The sequence below is a fragment of the Danio rerio genome, chromosome 5 (assembly GCF_052040795.2).
Source record: "Danio rerio strain M-AB ecotype USA chromosome 5, GRCz13ab, whole genome shotgun sequence".
NCBI classification, from domain to species: Eukaryota; Metazoa; Chordata; class Actinopteri; order Cypriniformes; family Danionidae; genus Danio; species Danio rerio.
In genome coordinates this window covers 15,945,687-15,970,000 of record NC_141025.1, presented here as the reverse complement: position 1 = coordinate 15,970,000, position 24,314 = coordinate 15,945,687, and the positions used below count along the sequence as shown (strand labels likewise).

The 24,314-nt window shown below is 34.1% G+C and overlaps 1 protein-coding gene across 6 annotated transcripts in view; it reads left to right on the top strand.

Moving 5' to 3' along the window:
* Window positions 1-24,314, top strand: part of sema4c (sema domain, immunoglobulin domain (Ig), transmembrane domain (TM) and short cytoplasmic domain, (semaphorin) 4C) — a 665,691-nt gene that overhangs the window by 71,561 nt on the left and 569,816 nt on the right. The window lies entirely within an intron of this gene.

Genomic DNA, 24,314 nt, shown 5'->3' with positions numbered 1-24,314 from the left:
AATTGCTTGTTGATGACTATGAGCTCATGAACACGTCTGATAAAATATCTGAATCTGATTCAATGTCACACGAGTCCTGAACCGAAGCAGTGCAAAAGTAATATATTGATTGAAATATAAAGTTAATTATTTTCTTCGCCATTCAAAATATTACATATCTCTGACTTTAACAATAAGAATAAAGTTCGTTTGGAATGTACTGAGAATTATTATTTTTTTCCTCCCAGGATTCAATTCGCACCAAGCTCCATCAAGCTGTAATGGTGGATGAGAGGCACATAATATTATAAATATTGCTTGTAATATGTAATGAAATAAAGTTTTAATACTTTTTCATGCGAGAATGTAGTTCTTCAAAACTCAAATCTGTGGATTGTTAGTAAAGATTGTGTGTAATTTTAAGTGTGTTTTGCCGGTAGCGGAGATCTATGACCTCCAGGCGGTAACGGCGCTCATTACTCATGTATCCGCCGAGAGGCGCCTGTCTTCAGGCTAGACATTGGGACAATTGCCCCGTCTTCGATGGCTCTATATGCGTCCGAAAATTAAGTTTTAACTGTTTTTCATGCTAGAATGTAGTTGTTTAAAACTCTAATCTGTGGTTTATTTATATAGATAAAAATAAAAAAATAAAAAAATATATATATAATTCTGAGATTAGTGACCTCCAGGCGATGAAAGGTGTCCAATACTCATGAAACCGTCTAAAGCAGACATTTACCCTGACATTGAAATAATTGTTGGCTGTTTAACAGTCTTTGGTTTCATTAATTAATTACTTTTTATTCAAGTTTATTATGTTTTGGCTAAGCACACAGTTGTTCATTAAATATTATTTCATATTCTATGTTAACTGTATAAAATTAAATAAAGGTGCAGTACAACCAAAAAGATGTTGGTAACCAAATCGTTTTGGGGGCTATAACATTCTGTTATTATCTGTTAAAAGTTCATTTGTATTAATTTCTACGTTGAGTTAAAAAAAGGTTTGAATTTCTATAACTAACGTGCAAAAGATATAGCCCTTTTCACAGTAATTTGCTGTAATCATGCTACCTGCAGTAATTTCACAATAAAATTATGAATACAACATATTACTGTGAATTTTTCAGTTAAATACTGTGAAGAGATACTAATGTAATTTACTGTGAAAAATTACAGTAACTTGTTGTGAAAACCTGGAAATTTTTTACAGTGTATATTTCTACTATAGAGGTCACTGGGCAGTGTTGGGGAAAGTTACTTTTGAAAGTAATTCATTACAATATTGAGTTTCTCCCCCAAAAAGTAACTAGTTGCGTTGCATAGTTACTTTTTGTGGAAAGTAATGCGTTATGGTACTTTTGGGTTACTTTTGAGTTACTTTTTCATACCTGCATGAGGCTTGATCTCTTTCAGAACTTGCAGGTTTTTTTTTTCTTTGCTTCTTTTTAAAAAATTTTTCTTTTTTTTTACTAGAAGCTCTGCATTTAACAATACACTGTATAACCTACAGCTTCATTTACCTTAACAAAATTTGAATGTTACCTTCTGAGAACTCTCTGATGCTATACATTCTGTATACAGATTAATGAAAGTTGAAAGCAATGTGTTTGCTACTTTAAATTTTTGTCTTAATAGTTCAGTAAAATCACTGTCCATTGAGACAATCCCCTTTTCTTTCATATATTTCTTTCTTCCAAACTTCATTCTTTCCTTTTGAACTTCATTCTTTTTCAATTTCATTCCTTCTTTCCAAACTTTCTTCCTATCAAACTTCCTTTCCTTCCTTCCTTCCTTCCTTCCTTGTAATGTAAGGCTCTGCCATCTTGGTTTCTGTCTGTTCCTGCAGGGAGCTCATTCTCTCATTGAATGTGATTCAATGAAATTACACTATTTTTAATTCTGCAATTTATTTTCTAAAAGGTAATTAATTAATCTAAAGAGTCACTCAAATTTTTTTACTTAATTTTTTAAAGTAATGTGTTACTTGTTTATTACATAACTTGCATTACTTGTAATGCGTTACCCCCTATACTGACACTGGTTACCATCAACCTGCAATTTTTTAGAACATCTTCATTAGTAGAAAGAAAGTCATACATAAGGGAGATTAAAGAATGAGGTCATTTTTATTTTTGGGTGAACCATATCTTTAATAAAACAAATTACTGTTCACACATTTTTGATTCGATATTAAAGATTACTATGTGACTGCTTGGCAAACTAGTGCTAAATGCTTCTTTTTCATTTTTGGTTTGAAACAAAAAATGAAGAGCATGAATAACATGCATCAATATTTAAGTCCTGACTTTGTAAGCAGTACAAACTGTTCCCTTTTTAAACAATCCTTATATCAGAGTTGTGATTCTGTGAACTCGTTCAGTAAGAATATGCACCGTCCATCACAACACTATTTATTATCTTTTTTTCATAATATGTGAATGTGTGTATTTTCCTCATAGTAGCCACACCCTGCTGCATGTGAGTGACATCAGATGGAGGTTCGGTCTGTGTTTTGGGGTGCTGGCTTGCTAAGTGTGAGGCCCTGCTATAATGGCGCTGTGTTTACGCTTCACTCAGCATATTAGCTCTGCCGGCTCTTCACATTACCCTCATACTGGTACCGAAAGTGTGCGTATGTGAGTGAGAGAACAACCAAAGCAATGAATGTTTATTCACAAGTGCACAGTGCACATACAATGTCTGGATCGTGGAGATACAGAGCAGAAAAACAGACATACATCCACTCTCTTTCTTCATCCAGCAGACTGCCTCATCAGGCTTTCCTGCTTTCTTCTAATGGGACATCCATGTTATCTTTCTGTCTGGACCTGATAGACATCACATATGCACACACAAACACACTGCCAACAATAACCTCTCACTTACCAATAAAAAAGACAGTTGTTTATGAAAAAGAGATAGCCTTTGCTGGAGTCAAGACCTTGTGACCAAGTCTTTGAACGGTTAACTACCTGTAAACTTGCTATATTCTTATTTTCCTATTTTGGTTAAAAACTGTCTCTCTGTACATATGTGTGTCTTTCTTTTTTGTTTTCTGTTAATAATTTTTCTGTCAATATATCTGCCGTCTGTCTTTTTTCTCTTCCATCTATGTTTTTGTCTGCCTGTCTGCTATTATCTGTTAATCTGTCAGTTTTTTTGTCAATTTGTCTGTTTGTTTTTCTGTCCACCTGCATGTCTTTGTTTGTGTATTTGTACATCTATTTTTCCTCTCCATCCAAACTTCCTTCCTTCCTTCCTTTCGAACTTCCTTCTGATCTTCACCCCGAATATCATTCCAAACTTCACTACTTCCTTCCGACTTTTGTATTTTTGTCTTATTGGTAAAATCAGTAAAATCACTGTCCATTGAGACAATCTTTTCGTCCATGTGTTCTACATAATGAGAATACTTCTATCACAGAAATGTAAGGCTCTGCCATTTTGTTTTTTGTTTGTTCATGCAGGGAGCTCATTCTCTCAGTGAGTATGATTCAACGTAATTACACTATTTTTAATTCAGCAATTTATTTTTTAATAGTGAATTAATCTAGAAAAGTAGATTCCTTCTTACCTTCTACTCTTCCTTTCTTCTGATTTTCCTTTCAATCTTCTGAACTTCATTCCCTCCTTTCTAACGTCCTTCCAAACTTCATTCTTTCCTTTTCAACTTCCTTCCGAACTTCATTTCTTTCTTTCAAATTTCCTTTCAAACTTCATTCCTTCCTTTTCAACTTCCTTCCGAACTTCATTACTTCCTTTCGAGCTTACATCTGAACTTCATTCCTTCCTTTTGAACTTCCTTTTAAACTTCATTACTTCCTTTCCAACTTAATTTCTTTCTGTCAAATTTCCTTTCAAACTTCATTCCTTCCTTTTGAGCTTCTTTTTAAACTTAATTTCTTCCTTTCCAACTTTCTTTTAAACTTCATTTCCTCCTTTTTAACTTCTTTCCAAACTTCATTCTTTCCTTTCGAACATCCTTCCTTCATTCCAAACTTTATATATTCCTTTCAAACTTACATCTGAACTTCATTTCTTCCTTTCGAATTTCCTTTCTTCATTCCAAACTTCATTTATTCCTTTCGAACTTCCATCTGAACTTCATTCCTTCCTTTCGAATTTCCTTCCTTTATTCCAAACTTCATTTATTCCTTTCGAACTTCCATCTGAACTTCATTCCTTCCTTCCGAACTCACTTTATATGATTGTAAAGCGTGTTGGGTGTATGACAAGACACAATAAATGCGCTATATAAATTTACATTTTGCACATGTTTATCTAGTAGTCATCTCTTTTACATTATTCTTACTTTATTCTCACAGTCCAAATGCATTTCAGACAATCTCTTTTTTTTTTTTAGTTTTATTAAGTAGTTTTGACGTCTGCCTGTGATGTAATTTTTACATATTCTTACAAATCTTCTCTAACAGTTCCATTAATGATTCGCTGAGTAATTTAGAGCAAATTTTGACAGCAGCAATGTTTACACAATTGTATTTTACTCTGTATTATAGTCTATGTAATGTGTATTATATACAATATTTAATTTGTGTTCAATTTACATTTTTTTTGTTCACGTTTTTATAAATTTGTTTTTATGTGCTGATTTTGTTGCATAAAAAGTGGTTCTGGATTTCCAACTCTATTTTTACATTTTTAAAATAATCACAAAATTCCCTGCAATGTGAACAAAGCCTAAGAAACTTGTAGACTTTCCTGGAGCAGTGTGATGTGTAATGTTGTGTCTTTGTGGGCGGGTTGAGTGGTTTTTGAAAAAATGGAAACCAGCACTAATGACAGTGGCGGCGGGCAGCTGGGTCATGTTTTCAGCATGATGTTAGAGAAGATCATGATGTATTCCGACGAAAGCCCTGCTTCCATTATATGCATTATACAGCGACGAGCCATGTCTGCAATTGGATCAGGTTATAGCAAAAGAAACTGAAATGAAAGGGAGAGCAGATCACAAACACTTTGATGTATTGGTTAACTTTTTTTTTCATAAATATAAGACATTGAGACAATTCACACAGAAAATGATTTATTGTCACTTTGTAGACTACAACTAAACAAAAATCACATCATGCCCTTATGTAATGCCTAAAGTGTAACATTTTAATCCTTTTTTTTCCATATGTAAAGATAATTGTGTATTGCTGTACATCCTGTGTGTATTTAGGGGAGGCTGGTATAGAGCCAGCATAAAGTAGCCTATAAATCCAGATTAAAGCATAGATATGCTTTTCTAAAAAGACGTTGAAAAAGGAATAGTCTATTGATTGACTTTCCAGCTCTAGTTCAAATTACACCAGAGTTCCTTTTCCAATGTTCATATTCTAACTATATGTTTGCTAGTAAATTTATTTTCAAGGTCTGCTGGTGCTTTCAGTATGGCAATAAATGTCAAGTTAAATGCTATTCAAAACATTAGTACCATTTAACACTGAATAAAGAACATAAGCAACTTGCCTCACAACAAGAAGGACGCTGGTTCGAGTCCCAGCCGGGCCAGTAGGCATTTCTTTGTGGAGTTTGCATGTTTTCCCCATGTTCGCGTGGGTTTTCTCCGGGTGCTCTGGTTTCCCCCACAGTCCAAAGGCATGCACTATAGGCGAATTGAATAAACTTAATTGGCTGTAGTGTATGTATGTGAATGAGTCTGTAAGGGTGTTTCCCAGTACTGGGTTGCGACTGAAAGGCATCTGCTGCATAATCAAATGCTGGATAAGTTGACAGTTTATTTCTGCTGTGGTGAGCTCTGAAATAGAGACTAAGACCAAGGAAAATGAATGAACAAATGAGGATAGCTTTTATTGCATGTCGCAGCAACACGTCGTGTGTAGTTAGGATGCAGTGTAAGTGTTCAAATTCCAATATTTTATAGGTTGTACATTATTAGTGTTGCCAAAACGGATTTTTCAAGCAAATGTGCATCCTTTTTTATTTATTTATTTATTTATTTATTTTTTGAGTAAACAGACAAATTACTATTGAAATAAACACTCATGTTCGACTTTTTTTTCTTCTAAGCACTGCTCACAACTAATGAACAATAACCTTAACTCCTAATGTTTCTGTTCTCCACCATACATGTATATATTTTCCAGTCCAGATTCCACACATACCTGAAAATAAGTGGTGCATGAGCCAACGAGGCCAGCAGTAAAAGAAAAAAAAAATGTTTAACCTAATCTCATAGGAACAAATGATTAAATTATTTAGTGTATATCTGTAATTGGATCTATTTTTCTATGATGCAGAGGCACTAGAGGGGTTCATTTGTCTTGTGCCACAGCTTGCTTTGGGTGGTCTTTTTGTTTGGAGGGTGGTTGCAAGTTTTTGAATGGCCATATCTGGTTTGGAAACCCCCCATTCGCCCAGCCTGCTCTGTTTAATGTGGTCTACGACTGCAGCTGCTTCGTTTGAGTTTTGTAGTTTAGAAGTCATTTTCTTCGTATGTTTATTAAAAGATGAGAATAACACTATATAGGAATGTAATATTATTGTATGTTGCCATGTGAAGATTTCCTTGCTTAAATCTTTTAAATAATGTGCCAGCATGCCTCCATAACTGACATCAAGGCATTTGACATGTTCAACACATGCGATATGCATATACATCCTTTTTTTTCTTTTCCATACTTCAAACAAACACACTGGCTCGGATGACTGCAGGTTTGCATAGAAAACTTACACTGTTCCTGCAATACAGCCCGACAGGTTATGTTCAAAGCAGTCGACCATTGAGAGACTCCTTACGCATACAGTACAGTAGGCATGGACCAGTATAAGATTCTGACGGTATGATAACGTTGGATAAAAATATCCCGATTTCACAACATCACAGTGTTGTGATTACTTCTCTAAAATATTTTCTGTTTAAATTTTTGGGTAAAAACCAACAAGATTTTCCCCCTTTGAAAACAATGTTTTATTTTTTAAAAAGATTTAAAAATATTTTGGAGCAGTAAACATGTCTGGCTAAATAATGAAAATGAATCATATGCTGTCTTCATTAGTTTAAACACAGATTTCTTTACCATTTAAAATAGCATAGCATCTTTGGACATCTTTTCTGCTGAAGATACTGTTGTCTTTAAAAAAAAGAAAAAAAAGTAAATAAAAAATATTACACACACCTTAAGAATGGTATTAAACAAAATTTTGGCGAGTTTAAAACCTTGTCTTTTCCAAACCACAGTATACCTTGAAAACTGTTATCGTCCTATGCCTAGCATACATGAATTAAAATCAGGTCTTGCTTCTATTAACTAAACTCAAAACTGTACTACACTTTGCTTGTTCAAACTACTTATTTAAAATGAGTTGAAACAACACAGTCTTTACTGGGACAACTTAATTGTAGGGTATCCGCTGAAGGGTATCCGCTGCATAAAACATATGCTGGATAAGTTGGCGGTTCATTCCGCTGTGGCGACCCCTGATTAATAAAGGGACTAAGCCAAAAAGAAAATGAATGAATGAATGAATATTTGTTTTATGTTCAATCCACTTAAATTTGTAAATGCAATTAAGTTTACTTTTTCAATTTAAGTTGGGACTACACAATTCTGTGAAAGCCCACATTGTTTACTGTGTAGTAGGGATTTTACATAAACTTGTGCATTTCATATTGACTTCTTAGTTGCATCTTAGTTATTTCTTCTAAATGTTTTCTTTCAGTATCTTACATCTTACATGTAGTACCTAAATAATTTTTAAAGAGATTTTAACTGGACTGGGGGTTTCAAACGGGGTAAACATAAGATATGCGTTGTACCAGTTCATGCAGTTCCTGGAAATTCAATCATTGGTATACTGAGCTACACGAATCAAATATGCATTTTTATTTATTTAAATTAAATATTAGTAATATTAAATTTATTGATATAAATATTGTTATATGGGGACTATTCACCCAAAGGTGAACATTGATTCAGTAATTACACACCTTCGTGTTGATTTTTGACTGTGAAAATATGTCACTTTGTAATTTGTAAAATTGTATGTCTTGGCCTATTGATTGCCAGACTGTATAAGATTTTCTTTAGCTCAAATTTTACAGCATGTTGGGGTGGTGGTAGCACCTCACAGCCAGAGGTGCACTTGTTTTCCACATAGTCCAAAGACATGTGGTATATTTAAACTAGATTAACTTGGCCGTAGTGTATAAGGGCGTACTCACACTGTGTACAGTTGTCTTGAACCGGGCCAAAGCACGCTTATCCCCTCTCCCATCTGCCCTGATGGCCCGCACTCACATTACATTTGGTCCTGGGCACGCTTACATCATTGATGATGCGCTGTTCAGTAGAAGCACTATTGCTCAGCACAGTAAAGATTTCTTTATATTGTTTTAGTCGTTTGGGATGCAATGACACACTGTCAAATATTTCGTCGAACAGATCAGCCACTTTTTGACGCTCATAAGCAATCGTAAAGTCTTCGTGCTGCAGGAATTAGGAGGTTTGCTAAAGGTGCATCTGTCATTCTGTGAGGGGTTTGCGTCTTTAATAAACTACGACAGTTTGCGTCAGAATGAACAGTCAGAATGATTAATAAATACATATAAAACAGTCCCTTAAAAGTCACGTCTCATCTTCAGTTTCAGGTTCAGGCAGGCTTTGCACTCACACTCTGGCACACCTCTTCCATCCGGGCTAGGGCCGAACCATGGCTGAGCCCGATTCAGAGCACTCACACTTCTCAAAAGATCCAGGAAATGGGCCAGGGCATGGTTCAGATAGCATAGTGTGAGTGCACCCTAGGTGTACAGTGCTCAGCATATATGAGTACCCTTCATTTTGAAAATAAATATTTTTATCCATTTCTATTTTTTATTAAACATATATATTATTTAAAATAATATTTTGGTCACAAAACATCATTAGAAATAGAAAGATAATACATTTACATTCATGCAAAATATTGCAAAATAAATTAAAAACTACAACATTTCAACTAAATTGTTTATATTTTTTGCTTCTCTTGATTTTTCCACTTTTTGAAAATTATATTTAATATCTTTCCCTAACATATACATTTGGGCTCTAAGACTTGCAGTACAGGTGAATTGAATAAGCTAAATTGGCCGTAGTAAATGTGTGTGATTGTAAGAGTGTATGGGTGTTTCCCAGTGTTGGGGTGAGGCTGGAAGGGCATCTGCTGCGTAAAACATATGCTGAATAAGTTGCTGGTTCATTCCACTGTGGCGACCCCAAATCAATAAAGGGACTAAGCCGAAAGGAAAATGAATGAATGAACGAATGAATGAATGAATTCTGGGGGGTGTATTTATACATGCTGAGCACTGTATATGGAAAATTAGGCCTTAGATGCTGTGTAAAACACCTCTTTTTGTTTTCCAGAAAGATATATTTTGCATAAGGTACAGGTGAGTGTAAATGAAGTCTGAAGTTTAGAATAAGGATAGAGTGTATTAAAAAGTATATTAAGTCTCTGGGCCATAAAAGAGAAAATTAAAAGGGCAGGAATGAAGTGATTTATATAATTTGTGGTTTATTATTACATGAACGACCTTTGAGAAAAGATCTTAATCGTCTTGTGTCTTTTCTTCTTTGTCTTTTTTCAAAATGATTAATTCTTCTACAGATTGACTGCGAAGTGCACTATTTTATAATTCGTCATCTGTAACGAAGAATAAATGAATGTGTGTGGTGATGTCGACCCTACTCTTTGCCTGGAGTTCCTGTGATGAAACTTTTTTAATTTCCCTCAACACCAAAAGGAAAAGAGGGAAAGAACAAGAATCATAAATCACTTCATTGTAAATAGTGCTGACAGGCACTCTGATCTGAATTTTGATATATGACTCAGTCAACCTAAAACACTGAAATAGGATAGATGATAAAAGACCTGATTTTAGTCATAACTCAGATCTTTACAATTTGTATAACTCTCTGATTGCAGCAAAATGGAGGCTCTGAGATTTGATTTATTAATTTAAAGAGCCGCAGCACAGGATGCTCGTCCATCTGTAAACTTCCGTATCAGAGACAATGAACATCATTCAAGACCACTCACCTTCCATTTGTCTCCCTCCATCCTTTTCTTTCCTGCCATCCCTCAATGCCTTGACAAAGTAGGGAAACAAATGCTATTTTAACCAGAGTTTTGGCTAAAAGGCCACAGCTTGCTTGCAAACATGGGTTAAAATGGGTTAAGGTTTAAATAGTTCATTTTTAATTTAGCATTTTTAATTATCACCATTGGCCGGTTGAGTGGAATTGTATTTTGACCATGCTTGGGGCATATAAAAATTATTGTAGGCTTACAGTTTCAGGGTCAAATTTATTAAACTAGACAGTGGCATGAGTTCTTATTAATATCCTCATGAGTTCTCAAAGGAAAGTCTTTCCCCTACACTGTAAAAAGTGATTAGTTGACTTTACTCAAAAACCTGTTGCCTTATGCACATAGTTTATTCACTTAATAATCATAATTATAAAAGTTAAGTCAATGGGTTTACTGACTTTTTTTTTCTTTTTCTTTTTTTTTTTGAGTAAAATCTAATTGTTTCTTTTAGGGCAACAGGTATTACTCACGTTTTTAAAGTAACAATTCGCTTTTATAGTGTAATCATCTGCTGCAGTGATGTGCAAAATTTCTATTTTGTAAACGGTTTCTATTTCTGCCATGCCGCTACTGAACAACAGCATAAACTACTGACACAGTAATCACCTCAGGTACTGATTTTGTGCTTCATACAGTGTCAAATGTTACTAATATGAGTTTATATACACTGTAAAAAATGCTAAGTTCCTTCCACACACAATTCCTTCGAGTTGTTCCAACACAAATTAAGTGAAGTGAATAGTTTTTTTGTTGTTGTTTTTTACACATTTAAGTGGAATACACATAAAACAGTTAAGTTGTCCCAAAAAACACAAAAGAATTGTGTTGCTTCAACTCATTTTGCATAAGTAACTTGAACAAGCAGTGAAAGTCAGTTTTTGAGTTCACAATTTAGGTGACATTTATTGCTGTACTGAAAGTAGCAGCAGATACTTTATCTTGGATCTTGAAAATAAAATAACTACCAAACATATAGTTTGATTTCCAGTGATTATATGCTATAATAAGTTGGCAATTCGTTCCGCTGTGGCGACCCCAGATTAATAAAGGGACTAAGTTGAAAAGAAAATGAACGAATGATAAACATATAGTTCGAAAAGGAACGTTAGGACTCAGCATGTACTTTTAATAATGTTAAAGAGGTTTAAAATATACTAACTAGGTAATAAACTCTACCATTTTGTCTATATTTCTGAGTGTCTCTGTATTTAAATGTTTTTGCCGTTGTTACATCTGGTTGTCGCATTGCATGTAGTTAGAACATGGTGTCTTGTGATACTTTAAAATGCTCATTAACACAGGGTGATATAAAGCCACTTTTCACAAGGTGCACATTTTGAACCTAAAGGTCCATATTAGAAACTTAAAGGTAATCATACCAAAAATGTGCATCCGAGTACCTAAGTAGTTGTGTAACGTATCACAAATCTCATGGTTCCGATCACATTATGGTTTTTGAGTCACAGATCAGACCATTTTTCAGATCAGCCACAAAGGGTAGGTGGCAAATGTAATTTGCTTTCCCTTTATTACAAAAACAGTAATGCTTGAACATTTTGGTTTTAATATTATTCACAACTGGTAAATTAAATGAAAAAGTAAATCAAGAAATATTCAGATGACTGGAAATAAATGGTAAAATATTTAATACTGTCAAAATTGATCATTGCTGATAATGCTAAATTTATAAATCTAATATTATTATCTGTACGATGCATTCGATTTATAAATAGTCTCATTTTCGAATAACGATTCAGTAATTCACTCATGAAACTTTTTGTTTCTTTACAAGAAATCATTTTTGAAGAATTATTCAAAATAATTGTTATTCAAAATTGAAATATTAATCTAAATAATAATTATTATTCTGAATCACGATCATTTTTAAATTATGTTGTGTGGGTGTTTAAATTGAGATCCCAAACTTAATTATTCATTTTGAAGCTATACACTGAATGTATTGATGGAGGTAGTGACAGAAAATAGGTTAACCTTCTGTTAACCTAATTTAATAACTTTATTAACAGGCTAGGTGCTACCACCACATTTTTTTTCATCACTATATTCTACAGGAAAGCCAAAAATGTTGTACAAATATTGAATTAATCTTCATGTAACCGTGGGTTGGGATCCGTATGAATGTTGATGAGTTTTAGAGGAGGCATGGAGAATCTTATACTTCCTAAGCTAACCTCTCCAAAACTGCCTACTATAGGAGCAAACATTGAGCTTGAGGCAACTCACTTCTGTAAGATATCAGGCTTTAGAAAAAAAAAACACAACTAGCCAGCTGTTGTATTCTAAATTAGGAAAGAGAAGAAGCCATTCAGGCTCCATCAGTCAACGCTATAACTACTTGTGACCTCCAGATCAGAGGCTTCCTTTCCCATCACCTGCATGTTTTCATGCGATAACCCGATATCACATGGTGGATTCACAATTAATGAGTCAGACACTTTTTTTCACACTTCTCTGAAATCATTTTCATCACATTTTATTCTCAACTTTTCAAGAAATACGACAATTTGGTGAATCTGTCCTCCACGGTCTGACCAGATGTGTTGTGTCGAGGAGACTCTTGCTATAAGGTGTCGACAGGCGGCTTTTATTCACAGCTGCTGATGAGAAAGACTGAATCCATCCGGTCACACAGGGATAGCGTAGTCCTAGCTCTCTGATTAAGATCAGCACGGCTGCAGATGCCAGAATAGAGACGATTTAGAGCTTTCATAGGAACACCGAAGTGATGTATACCTGGGAACTGCTGTTTATTTATTATGCGTGGTGCTTTGTTTCTTATCACAATCAACTGCTACTGTATGGTTTCTAGATCACTGGGAACAAAACATAATCACCATGCACCATAATACAGGCATAAAATCGTAATGCAGGCTTATTGTCCGTGTCTACTTATGAAAGCATTCAGACTGAATTTCTTATAAAGGTGCATTGTGTCCTGTGTTGTTTAAATGATGTCTGTTAGCACAGATGTCAGTGAGGTTTAGGATTCAAAAGGGTTTGAAGCTCACATGAGGACAACTTTGAGAACAATTACAGTTTCCAAACCTATGATGAAAGTAAAGATGCTCCACAACAGACATCACTTTTCTTTAAACAACCTACTCTGTCCCCTTTTTGTTTTCTTTTTCTGCCATTATAAAATATAAAAAAAATACCTAATATTATAAAGTTTTCAGTGCAATCTCACGACAATTTTTAACTTTGAGTGGATTTTTCAGCCTGATTTAACGAGGAAACGTAACTATTTTAAGTATTGTCAGTTTAGTGGCAAACTTGTATCATGTGAGTTCAGTCATATGAAAATGTAAGATTTTAAAAAGGAGGCGTGGCACCCAAGCCCACCCCGAAACCCAACCATCATTGAGAGATGAAAACATCTGACTAAATTATTTAAATGAGATCGTAAAAATTCATACGAATTAGCCACTAAATCAAAGTTCTGAATTGCTGTGAGATTGTGTTGGGATTTTTACATTAATTCATATGATCTCATTCATGCATTTTAGTATCATTTGCTCATCAGGAAGGGATAAGGGGTGGGGTTTCAGGGCATTCCTCCTTTTAAAAAAAATTTACATTTTTATATGAATGAAATTGTATGAATTTGTTCGAATTATTCTTTTCTGATGATATATAAAATAGTTACTTTCTTTGTGAGATTGGGCTGATAATCTTATATACTTTAATACAGATTAAAGTATTTAGTACTGTTTAAATTATCTGTTTAATTACTATTTTTTGTATTTTGTAATTCACAAGGCTTTTTCATTTATTTACTGTTATAAATCGCATCATGGGAGCTCGATCTTTTCTTTTAATGTTGAAAATTAAACTCTAGAGTTTTACAAAGTGACTTTTATTGGCATTTTAACAGTTTGAAATAATATAATGTATAAGAAATAATATATAGAAAAAAAGTCTGTAAAATAACAGAATTTATACTGACAGGTTAGGTTTTTGTACCATAATATATACACACTCTAAGAAATAACGGTACGCGAGCTGTCACTAGGGTGGTACCGTTTCTGAAGGTACACATTTGTATTTAAAGGGTCCATATTCATATATCAAAAGTATACATCAGTACCTTTTAAGAGGAACACTTTTGTACTTTTGAAGTACTAATATATACCCTTGAGGTATTAATATGGAACTTTAAGTTACAAATTTAATTGAATTTCGCGTAACTTTATTTCTAAGAATGCACCACCCCAGACAATATATCTTTTTAAACTGTTAATGTCAATATAAGTTTTATTTATTTATTTATTTATTTATTTATTTATTTATTTATTTATTTTTATGAAACATTTTAAGGTTTACAGTTGTTGGAAAAAACATCAAGGTCCCATAATGCCATTCGAAAGAATTGGGGAATTGAATTGGGGAACTATCTATATATTTATATATCTACAGTGCTCAGCATAATTAAGTACCACATTTTGAAAATTAATATTTTTATCCATTTCTCATTGAATATAGGGAATGTATTTTGGTGCATTTAAACAAAACAGATTTATTAAACAGATATATTTATTAAAATAATACTTTAGTCATCAAACATATTTAGAAATTGAAAGATTATACAATTAAATTCAAGCAAAATATTGGAAATTTCAACAATTAAAAATTTTTATTTAGCTTTTCTTGATTTTGCCTATTTTTAAAACATGTATTTAATATTTTTCTATAAAATATAGGTTTGGTTGTACTAGTTTTTTGGACCATTATCATAAGTTATTTTGTTACATTAGCTCCGGATTTGGCTTCAGTACTGACTAATCTAACGTATATGCCCAAATATAATATTGTATAGCTTTCTATTAAAATATAAATTTAAAAGAGAGATTTGTGAGGCGTGTGCTTGTATATGCTGAGCACTGTATATGTGAAAAGTATTTCAGATTATCTATTGAAAAATATTTAAAATTTTTATTTTTAGTTGAAGTTTAGTTGGTCTTGATTAGTTTTTTTTTTTTTTTAATTAATTTTTACTTGCATTTAATTTATTTTTAATTATTAGTTATGGCATTATTTAGTTATATTGTGTTGTTTATTTAGTTGATTTTAGTACATACTTTATGGCTTAAATTAATCGCTTAAAAAATCTGATGGCAAATTAAGCTGAATTGTCAGGTGCCATTAATTCAGTCTTCGCAGAAATTAATTAAACCAAAATCACTCTAAAAAGAGGATTCGATGCTCAGAAAATTGCGTACATTAAATATTTTATTTATTTATTTATTTATTTATTTGTTTGTCTGCATTTAGGTCTATATAGCTTTTAAACAATCAGTGTTCAATTCAGTCGATATAACTGCCCTCACTACCTTTGGGCAGAGTATGCATTTCAAAAATAGGTAGCATTGTGAGTGAACATTTCCTGAAAAGCACGTCTGCTGGCGACTCAATGTTTGTTCTGGAAGTGTGCATGTTTGTTGTGTTAATGGCTGCGTTAACTATTCAGTAGGGTGGAAGAGTTTATGCTCTGCTAATTAAGATAGGACGCACAATGTTTACCTTTCATTGCATCCGCTCGTTGCAGATCGAGAGATAAACGAGAGCGAGAAAAAGAGAGAAAGAGCGAGCGCGGGAGTGAGAGAGAGACAGAGAGAGAGAGAGAAGGAGATGGTTCATCTGGAGTGGTGATAAAATCTGTCACACATAGTCTCTCTATCTTTCTCTCTCTCTCCCCCTCTCGTTCATTCTTATCTGTTCACATATCTTCATTCTCTTCCTCACACCTGTTGATAAAAGAGATCCTTGCAGGAAACCCAATTCCTGTCATCACCTCACTGTCTTGTGCTTCTGCTGTCTGAAGTGCCAGCGATATTCTAGTGCCTCCCAGTTCTATTCAGCCTCTTTTTTCTGTTCTCTAAATTCTATAATTAGAATAGGAGGTTTTTGTATTCTAAGAAGTACAAGGCTGAACCTAATCCCTGTTGGTTGTATAAGGTTGTGTGTTTGTGTTTGCATAATGATAATAGGCAGATAAAGAACGGATTAGTAGGGATATCTGCTTCAATAATGATTGATATATGCTTTTATGACAAGCACCGCTGAAGAAATCGTTATTGGTGTTTGGGTGTTCATGTAACCAGCTTATTGTTGTTTTTTTAAATAAGTCTCTTGCTCACCAAAGACTGCATATTATTATTACATTTAAAAATTTTTTTTTCTAATTTATAGTGTGTGTTTGTGTACAGGTTTAAGTGGTTTACAAGGGCAATAAAATGTATATTGACGTGGGTATGACCTACTGTAGGTATACCCCGATAGCCGATAGACTTTATGATGCTAAGCCAGCATTGCGATCCTCCACCCTGCCCCAGTTGCAGTAGCAACTCGCTCGTGAAAAATACACACTTAGGCCCAGTTTACAGTTAAACCATACGTCTTAGTTTTAAAATGGCATTTTAGAATTAAAATAATCCACGTCCACACTGGCGTATCATCTATTATTTCTGAAAAGATCTCCCTCTATACTGTTGAAAACGCACATCATGTGACCACCACACACTCACACAAGCACGTGCTGCAGCATATGCGGACATCTGAGCTCCAGGCAGTCAGGGGGTGCTTTCAGCACAAAATCCCAGAGAGTAGTGCACGCCGGACGGTTGATCAAGGATGCACCGCTGGATTGTGTCTCACTACAGTTGTTAAAGTGATATTTAATTAATTTGGTCTCTATCTAACAACTCTTCTGTCTTTTCACACTGCTTCAATCTTTTGCTTTCACTTTTGTACTTAGTCATTTTAGCGAAAACCTCAGATACTGTTGGTTGTGCACCATTTTTACCAAAAGAGATTGTTGACGCCATTATAAGGACACAGATCACTCTGCCTATTCATGCCAGACTCTCGCGGAAAAAGTGATTGACAGGTGGTAATTTGTGTGTAACTTTATCTTTATTTATTTATGATTTGGTTATGGATAAAACAAAGACCATGCGGGTCAGGTAGTTGAAACAGTAGGCTACAAATAACTAATCTGTAATGAATTAATTACTTATTCATAAATGACAATGCCATTGTACATTGCGATATTTTACATTAGACATCGTACTTTGCCAATTTGGTCAACATTGCTCAACCCTGTAACGCACTCAAAGTAAGTGAAAAAATTAAAGAGCCTTTATTAACATGGCTATTATTTTTAAAAACAGAATTATTGTGCACTGCATCATATTCACTTATATGAATACTTATGATTTTGTTGTTTATCTTAGTGAATCCCTTATCCAAAGAGCACCGACACATTACTTACCCCTGATGCACTCCTCTGTTGATGTCAGTTTGCTGCTTCAGCCACAATATTCTTAACCATGCCCTTCTTAACATTAGTTTGCTACAAGGTATTGATGCACAAAAAAAGCCCCACCCCCTGCTTAGTATGTCACTTAAGTTGGAAGAACATCAACAAACTGTAATAAAGGTCTCAGCAACTTTCAGTTCATGCCGACTCTTTGCTTGTTGGGACGGTATGGAAAACTCAAATATAAAAGGATGTAGTGTTTCTCAAATTTACATTGACTTGTATTTCATTGCAGCCAATATGAACACAAAATATTTCATGTTTTGTCTGGACAAGCTCATTTCATTTGAAAATGTACATCCTTTTCTGTCATTCAGACCGAAGTTGGGACAGGAGCGGTTTAGGGCTAGTAATCGGGTAAATTGGTTACATAATGATGTGATTTGAAATGGGCGATGTCAACAGGTAGTTGTAGTTATGATTTGGTACAAAAGCCGCATCCAATAAAGGTCTAGTCCTTTAGAAGCAAAGATGGGTTGAGGATTGTTTGTTTGCCAACAAATACATGAGAAGATTATTGAAACGTTTAAAAACAGTGTTGCCCAAAGAAAGATTGAAAACATTTCTATATTTCACCTTCAACAGTGCATAACATCAATAAGATTTAAGAAATCTGGAGGAATTTCAATGCACTTATATCACTTCTTTATTTTTTATTTGCATTTTCCATACTTTCCTAACTTTTTCTGATTTGGGGTTGTATTTATAACATTTTTACTTTTACAGTCATTGTTCTGTTTTCCTTTTTTAGTAAGTTAAACTGAGCCAATGATAAGATATAATCTTCAGACACAGAAACAGATGAGAAAAACATACCTCTGTCTGCCATGCATGCATTTTTTGTTTTACTATTATAATTTTTGTATGCTATTATTTTAACAGCGAGTCTACCCACAGCTCACAAAACACCAGTGGAATGTTGTTTCTTGACTTTCTTGGATGCCAGGTCACTTCTGATGTAATAGTGCCAGTAAAACATACTTGAAAACGCATGCATGACTTCTAAAAGACAAAGCACGTATGAAATGTTTCAGTGTCCTGTTGTGCTATTTTATCTCTGGGCTCAGTCCTTTTGTTTCAGTCTTGATTTTCAAAAGTCAAATGTCAAAACCTGTCAGAGAAGGAATCGTGTTAGCATAGCAACATGCTAACGCAAAAATAAATCGCTGTATAAGAAACAGTTCCAAATAAAATAAAATACATTCAAGCTTTAAAGGGTCATAAAACCCTACTCTTTCAGATCAAGTCTTCCTCAGAATTTTTTTTAAATAAAATGCTTCATGATGGGCATGGAGCGCGGCGAGTAGAGGGAGGAGTGGGCGTGGCCGGCAGAGCAGGGGAAAAAGAGGGGAGCAACAACTGTCAATTGGCTCACAAAATGAGACAAACCATGAAGAGATCCATGATTTTATAATTTACAAAGTTAAAAGTACTCCGTTGCCATACTGCATATCATAGCTTGGCAGGTCTGCCTTGCCTTCAGAAAGCATGTGCTCTCATGAATAATAATGAAGCAGGCTCTTCTCATAGGATAAGAAAACACAACTATGAATAATGATAAGAAACCGTCTCTGGAAAGGCAGATTGGTGCGATTTTGATCACAGATTTTGATCCTGGCCCAATAATGATTTTAAATGCAGAAGATGAAATTAGCTGACAAAAGCTCAAAATTATCCAGTCTTTCCCAAAGTTAAAGCTGACAGGTGCTAAAGTTGTCTTAACTGATGCTCAACACACACAAATCTGTTAAAATAAAAAAAAATATTTGAGGGTTTCTTGAACTTTTAGGGTCTTTGTAAATTTCTTATTTTTCTTAAATTTACGGCTTATTTTGCTTGTGCACATTTGTTATTCTTTAGGCAGATGAATAATTAATCTGTGCAAGTTAATTCACAAAATTTTTTTTGATAGTCTTTAATCAAAGTTTAATCATTTGCTTCTGCATTTGGAGTGGTGGTACTTCTCTGTTGACATCAGTTTAATGCCTTAGCCACAATATTTCTATCTACAGCCCTCTTACCATTAGGTTGCTACAAGGAAGTGATGTGCAAAAAGAAAGCCACGTCAGTTATTCAATATTCTGTTCAGTGTTGGGCAAGCTACTCGAAAAATGTAGTGAGCTAAGTTATTAGCTACTCTACTTAAAATGTAGCTTAACTACACTAACTGGGAAATGTTTGTAAGCTAAGCTAAATGCTACTTGACAAAAGTAGCTTAGCTACATTAAAGCTATATTTGCAATTTTCATTTTTAAATCGAAGCAACTTAAATCCGAGTCAATCATATCTTAGTGATCAATAAAACTGTCAATGAAACATATGAGGCATATTTGTTCAGTTCAATCATTTACTGCTAATAATTTGCTCCAAACAGAAACAAATTATAGTATATAACAGCAAAAAACGAATAGCCCAATAAAACCAGGTATTACACATTTAAAATAATATAGTAAAATATAAAAAAAAATATTTAGGAAAAAATATATACTATATATGTGTGTGTGTGTGTGTGTATATATATATGTGTGTGTATATGTGTATATATATATATATATATATATATATATATATATATATATATATATATATATATATATATATATATATATAATGTACTTCACGAGGTTTGGTCACACGGAATCCTCCTTCAGAAATAACTTATGCAAATAAGCAAGTTTTTGCAATAAGCAAATTTTTTCGTGTTAGCCTAATTGGTCGTGACGTCACCGTGCGGAGCGAGAGCTGGCAGTAATGCACCAAAAAGTTTGTTGTGGACCATCGTAAAACAGAAAAAAGAAATCCTCATTCTGGCCATCATATGGCTTTGCTTTCATCGGCCAAAACCGGCCACACAGCTCAGTGATGTTAATGTCGTTGTCCTCACTTATTGATCCGCGATCGGTAAACGTATTGTGTGGATAAAAGCTTGTGTGGATGCTACTGCGCTACTTGACTAAAAAATAGCTTTGCTCCTGAGAAGTAATAATTGTAGTTAAGCTAGTAGTTAAACTACTGTAGTAACATCACTACATGTAGCGACGCTGATCAACACTGATTCTGTTTGAGCTGGAAGCACAACAACAAACTGAAATAAAAGTCTCAGCAACTTCTGGTTCATGCTGACTTTAAATTCTTTGTGCTTGAATGGAGCACTAATTTACAATGTTTTTTTTTTTTTATTTTGTCCATAACTATTTAAAGTTTGTCTCAGAAATGGTTCTCGGGGTTTCTCAAGAGTTTAATACTGGTCTAGTAAACAGTTGCATATATCCAGACAGCAAGGAATCTCATTTTTAAGCAACAGAGCCTCATTGTGAATGCGTATCCTCATATACATTTTGAAGAGCACGAATTATGTAGCCAGAGGTACATCTACCTGCATTTCGTCTTTCAAATAAATCCTACGTCACCGACAACTTTTTATTTTTATTTTTTGTACTGCCTCCTGAATGCTTACGTGATTACGTGATTACGTGTGAATGCCACTCAAGAGAGAAATTTGAGATCTCAAAAAGCATACACATCGGCCAACGATAAATTCGCAAAAACAAAAACTGAAAAAAAAAAAAAAAAACTACCTCTTGGGACATATTCTGCACTGTTCAGAAATGTATACAGGGGTCTGTATCCATAATGAGCATGGGTTGTTTTTTAAACTTAGAGACAGTTTACCATAAAATTAAAATTTTGTCTTCATTTACGGATCATCCACTTTATTTCCAAAGCTGTTTGAGTTTTTTATAATAAATAAAATATGGTTAAGAATATTATTAAAATATACTATTATGAATATTATCAAAGTAAAATATGTTTAAGATTTTTTTTTTCCTATCGATGTCAGTAGTTGCAGTAGTCTCTCTCATTTTTTAAACTACCTTTGCTTTTGGTCAACAGATCCAAATTGTTGTTCAAATTTTTACAGATAAAGGTTTGGTATATTTACACACCCAATGAAATATTCCTCATGAAATTCTTGACGTCATAAACTGATTCAGGAACAGTTTGTGCCACAGAAACTTGGCATGTTTGTTTTTCTTTTTACTTTCCTGATACGGGAAAAGAAGTTTGTGCTGCAGTGTTTTCTGTTGAGGTTGGCAAAGCACGTAGACACAACACGCTATGTTTGTTTTCAGCCAGACTTGAAAAAAAAAAAAAAAAAGACAATACAACCTGAGGTGATGCAGAGGCATGCTGTGAATGTGTGTTAAACTCTGGCACATTGCCAGAAATAGAACTTTCTCTTTCTTTATTTACAAGTCAAGGCATTGCAGGTAAACAGTGTTAACTATGGCTGCACAATATATGATTTAATTGTGAATTTGCACATTGCATAAACCATGATATTCACATCGCTGGATCTGCAATGTTGAGTCTTAATTATACATTACCTGACAAAAGTCTTTTCGCCTATATTTTTCGCCTAAGTTTTAGGAACAGCAAATAATAACTTGACTTCTAGTTGATCATTTGGTATCAGAAGTGGCTTATATAAAAGGCAAAGGCCTCTAGATTATGCTCATTTTACCAAAATAAATTATGATCATGCCTTGATATTTAAATAATTAATTAGGACAGTAAGGTCTGACTTTGCTTAGACAAAAATATTGTCATTTAACAGAAATAATGTACATTATAGAATATAAAGTCATTGTGCAGTGGAAAAACAATTAATATTGTGTATTACTCCCATGAACTTGGAGGACTGCATCCATACATCTCTGCAATGACAAAAAAAAACAAAAAAAAAACTCGTCAAACGTCACCTGGAATGACAAAGAGTGCGCTTGCAGGACCCCAGAGTTCATCAACGTTCTCTGGATTTATCTTCAATGCCTCCTCCTTCATCTTACCACAGACATGCTCAATAATGTTCATTTCTGGTGACTGGGCTGGCCAATCCTGGACCACCTTGACCTTCTTTGCTTTCAGGAACTTTAATGTCATCTCCTGGTTGCTCCTTCTAAAAAATTTGCCCTCTCCTGTGGTTTGTAATGTAATGGGTAGCACAAATGTTTTGATACCTCAGACTGCTGATGTTGCCATCCACTTCACAGATCTCTCGCACACCCATACTGAATGTAACCCCAAACCATGATTTTTCCTTTACCAAACTTGACTGTTTTCTATGAGAATCTTGGGTCCATGTGGGTTCCAATGCGCCTTCTTCAGTAATTGTGATGATTGGGATGCAGTTCAACATGATCCATTAGAAAAATCGAGCTTTTCCAAATGATCATCTACAATTCAAGTTAATATTTTTTGCTCTTACAACTGGGATCAACGACAAGACTTTTGTCAGGTTGTTGTTGACCAGGAGCCACAGAACATGTGATTTATAAAGTCACTACAGAGTTTAACCATAACAGAGTGAAAGTTTATCATTTGCGTTTGCCTTTAAGGCCTGTGACTGTGAGCATTTCGAGAGAGTTTAAAATAATTGTGCACAAGTAATTGCAAAAATTGTGTAAAAAAACTTTTTTTTTTTCTAGTTCAAATATCACAATTTTAAAACAAAAGCAGGATTATTTTACTACTTCCTTTTTACAGATTATTTAGCTATTTTTAAGGAAACACTTAATTTTGACTTATTTTTGGCTTTTTTGTGCACTATTCTTTCATAGCAAACTGTTAGTGTGCATGGTTAACAACTCAAAACGCTGAAGATTACCATTATTTTTTTAGTGGATTAACTTGCATGGATAATTTTTGCACCTAATGAATAACAATATGCTCTAGCAAAAAAATAAAAAATTGTATATGGTGATTTCACACATACTTAAAAGTGCTATGATAGTTACACACGTGGTCGCTTCTCTTGCTAACCCCACTACACTTAAGCAAAAGCTCACCCTCAGCCTGAGATGTGTGCAGGAAAAGGCAGATTTCCGGTTTGAAAGCGCAGCGCTCACTCCAGGCCCAAACTCTGGCCATTTGTACAGAATCCAGTTGTGGTGTCAGTTGTGTTCAACTCAGTCAATTCCTCAAATGTGCTCTGTGTTACATCATGCAGGTCATTCTGAGACATGCGGAGGAAAGAGGACACAACAGTTCCATCTGTTTCATAGTGCGATCTTATGATTGATGACGTGTTCTGTCTTGGTACAATGCAAATAATTTGTTAAATTTGTTAAAAGGGACTCCCCCCCCCCCCCCTAGTTTTTAATAAATATATTACAACATGTAGCAGATTTGTGTGGAGTAAAATGACATGTTTTTGAACTACTAAAATAAATTTCTAATATATACTTAAATATAGTTAACTTTTAAAAACATGCATTCTATATTTATATACACTAACCGGCCACTTTATTAGGTACACCTTAATAGTATTGGGTTGAACCCCCCTTTGCCTTCAGAAATACCTTAATCCTTCATGGCCTAGACTGTATACCGGACTTTGAGAAGCCCTGCAATATAGTAATTCATTTTAATATACATTTATTTTACTTTTTTTATATAGATTTTTTTAAACCATTCAGGATTTTTCAGTTATAATATTTAAATATATTTAAATTATTCAACAAGTTAATGGAACAGACCTGCAGATTAGGAATCTAAATCTACTCATCTATAAAATATATAAACTATGCATTGTTTTGTATTATTTAACTGACAAATTAAATTTGTTTACAGAACGTAATATTTAAATTTTTAATAAAATATGCATATATGTAGTGAATTATTTTATTGTTTCTGAATATCCTACAAACTCACTGAAATGTTTGTTTGCTGTGACTGTGTCCTTTCATGGTTATTCTGGCTTTCCCTCCTAGCTCTCAGTGTAAAACCTTATTCCAGACAGGTAAGACAACCACCCACTCAATCCTCGGCAGAAAGAGACTGAAAGAAGATAAATATTGCCTTCACGTGGGGAATGCAGTAATGTAGGCCT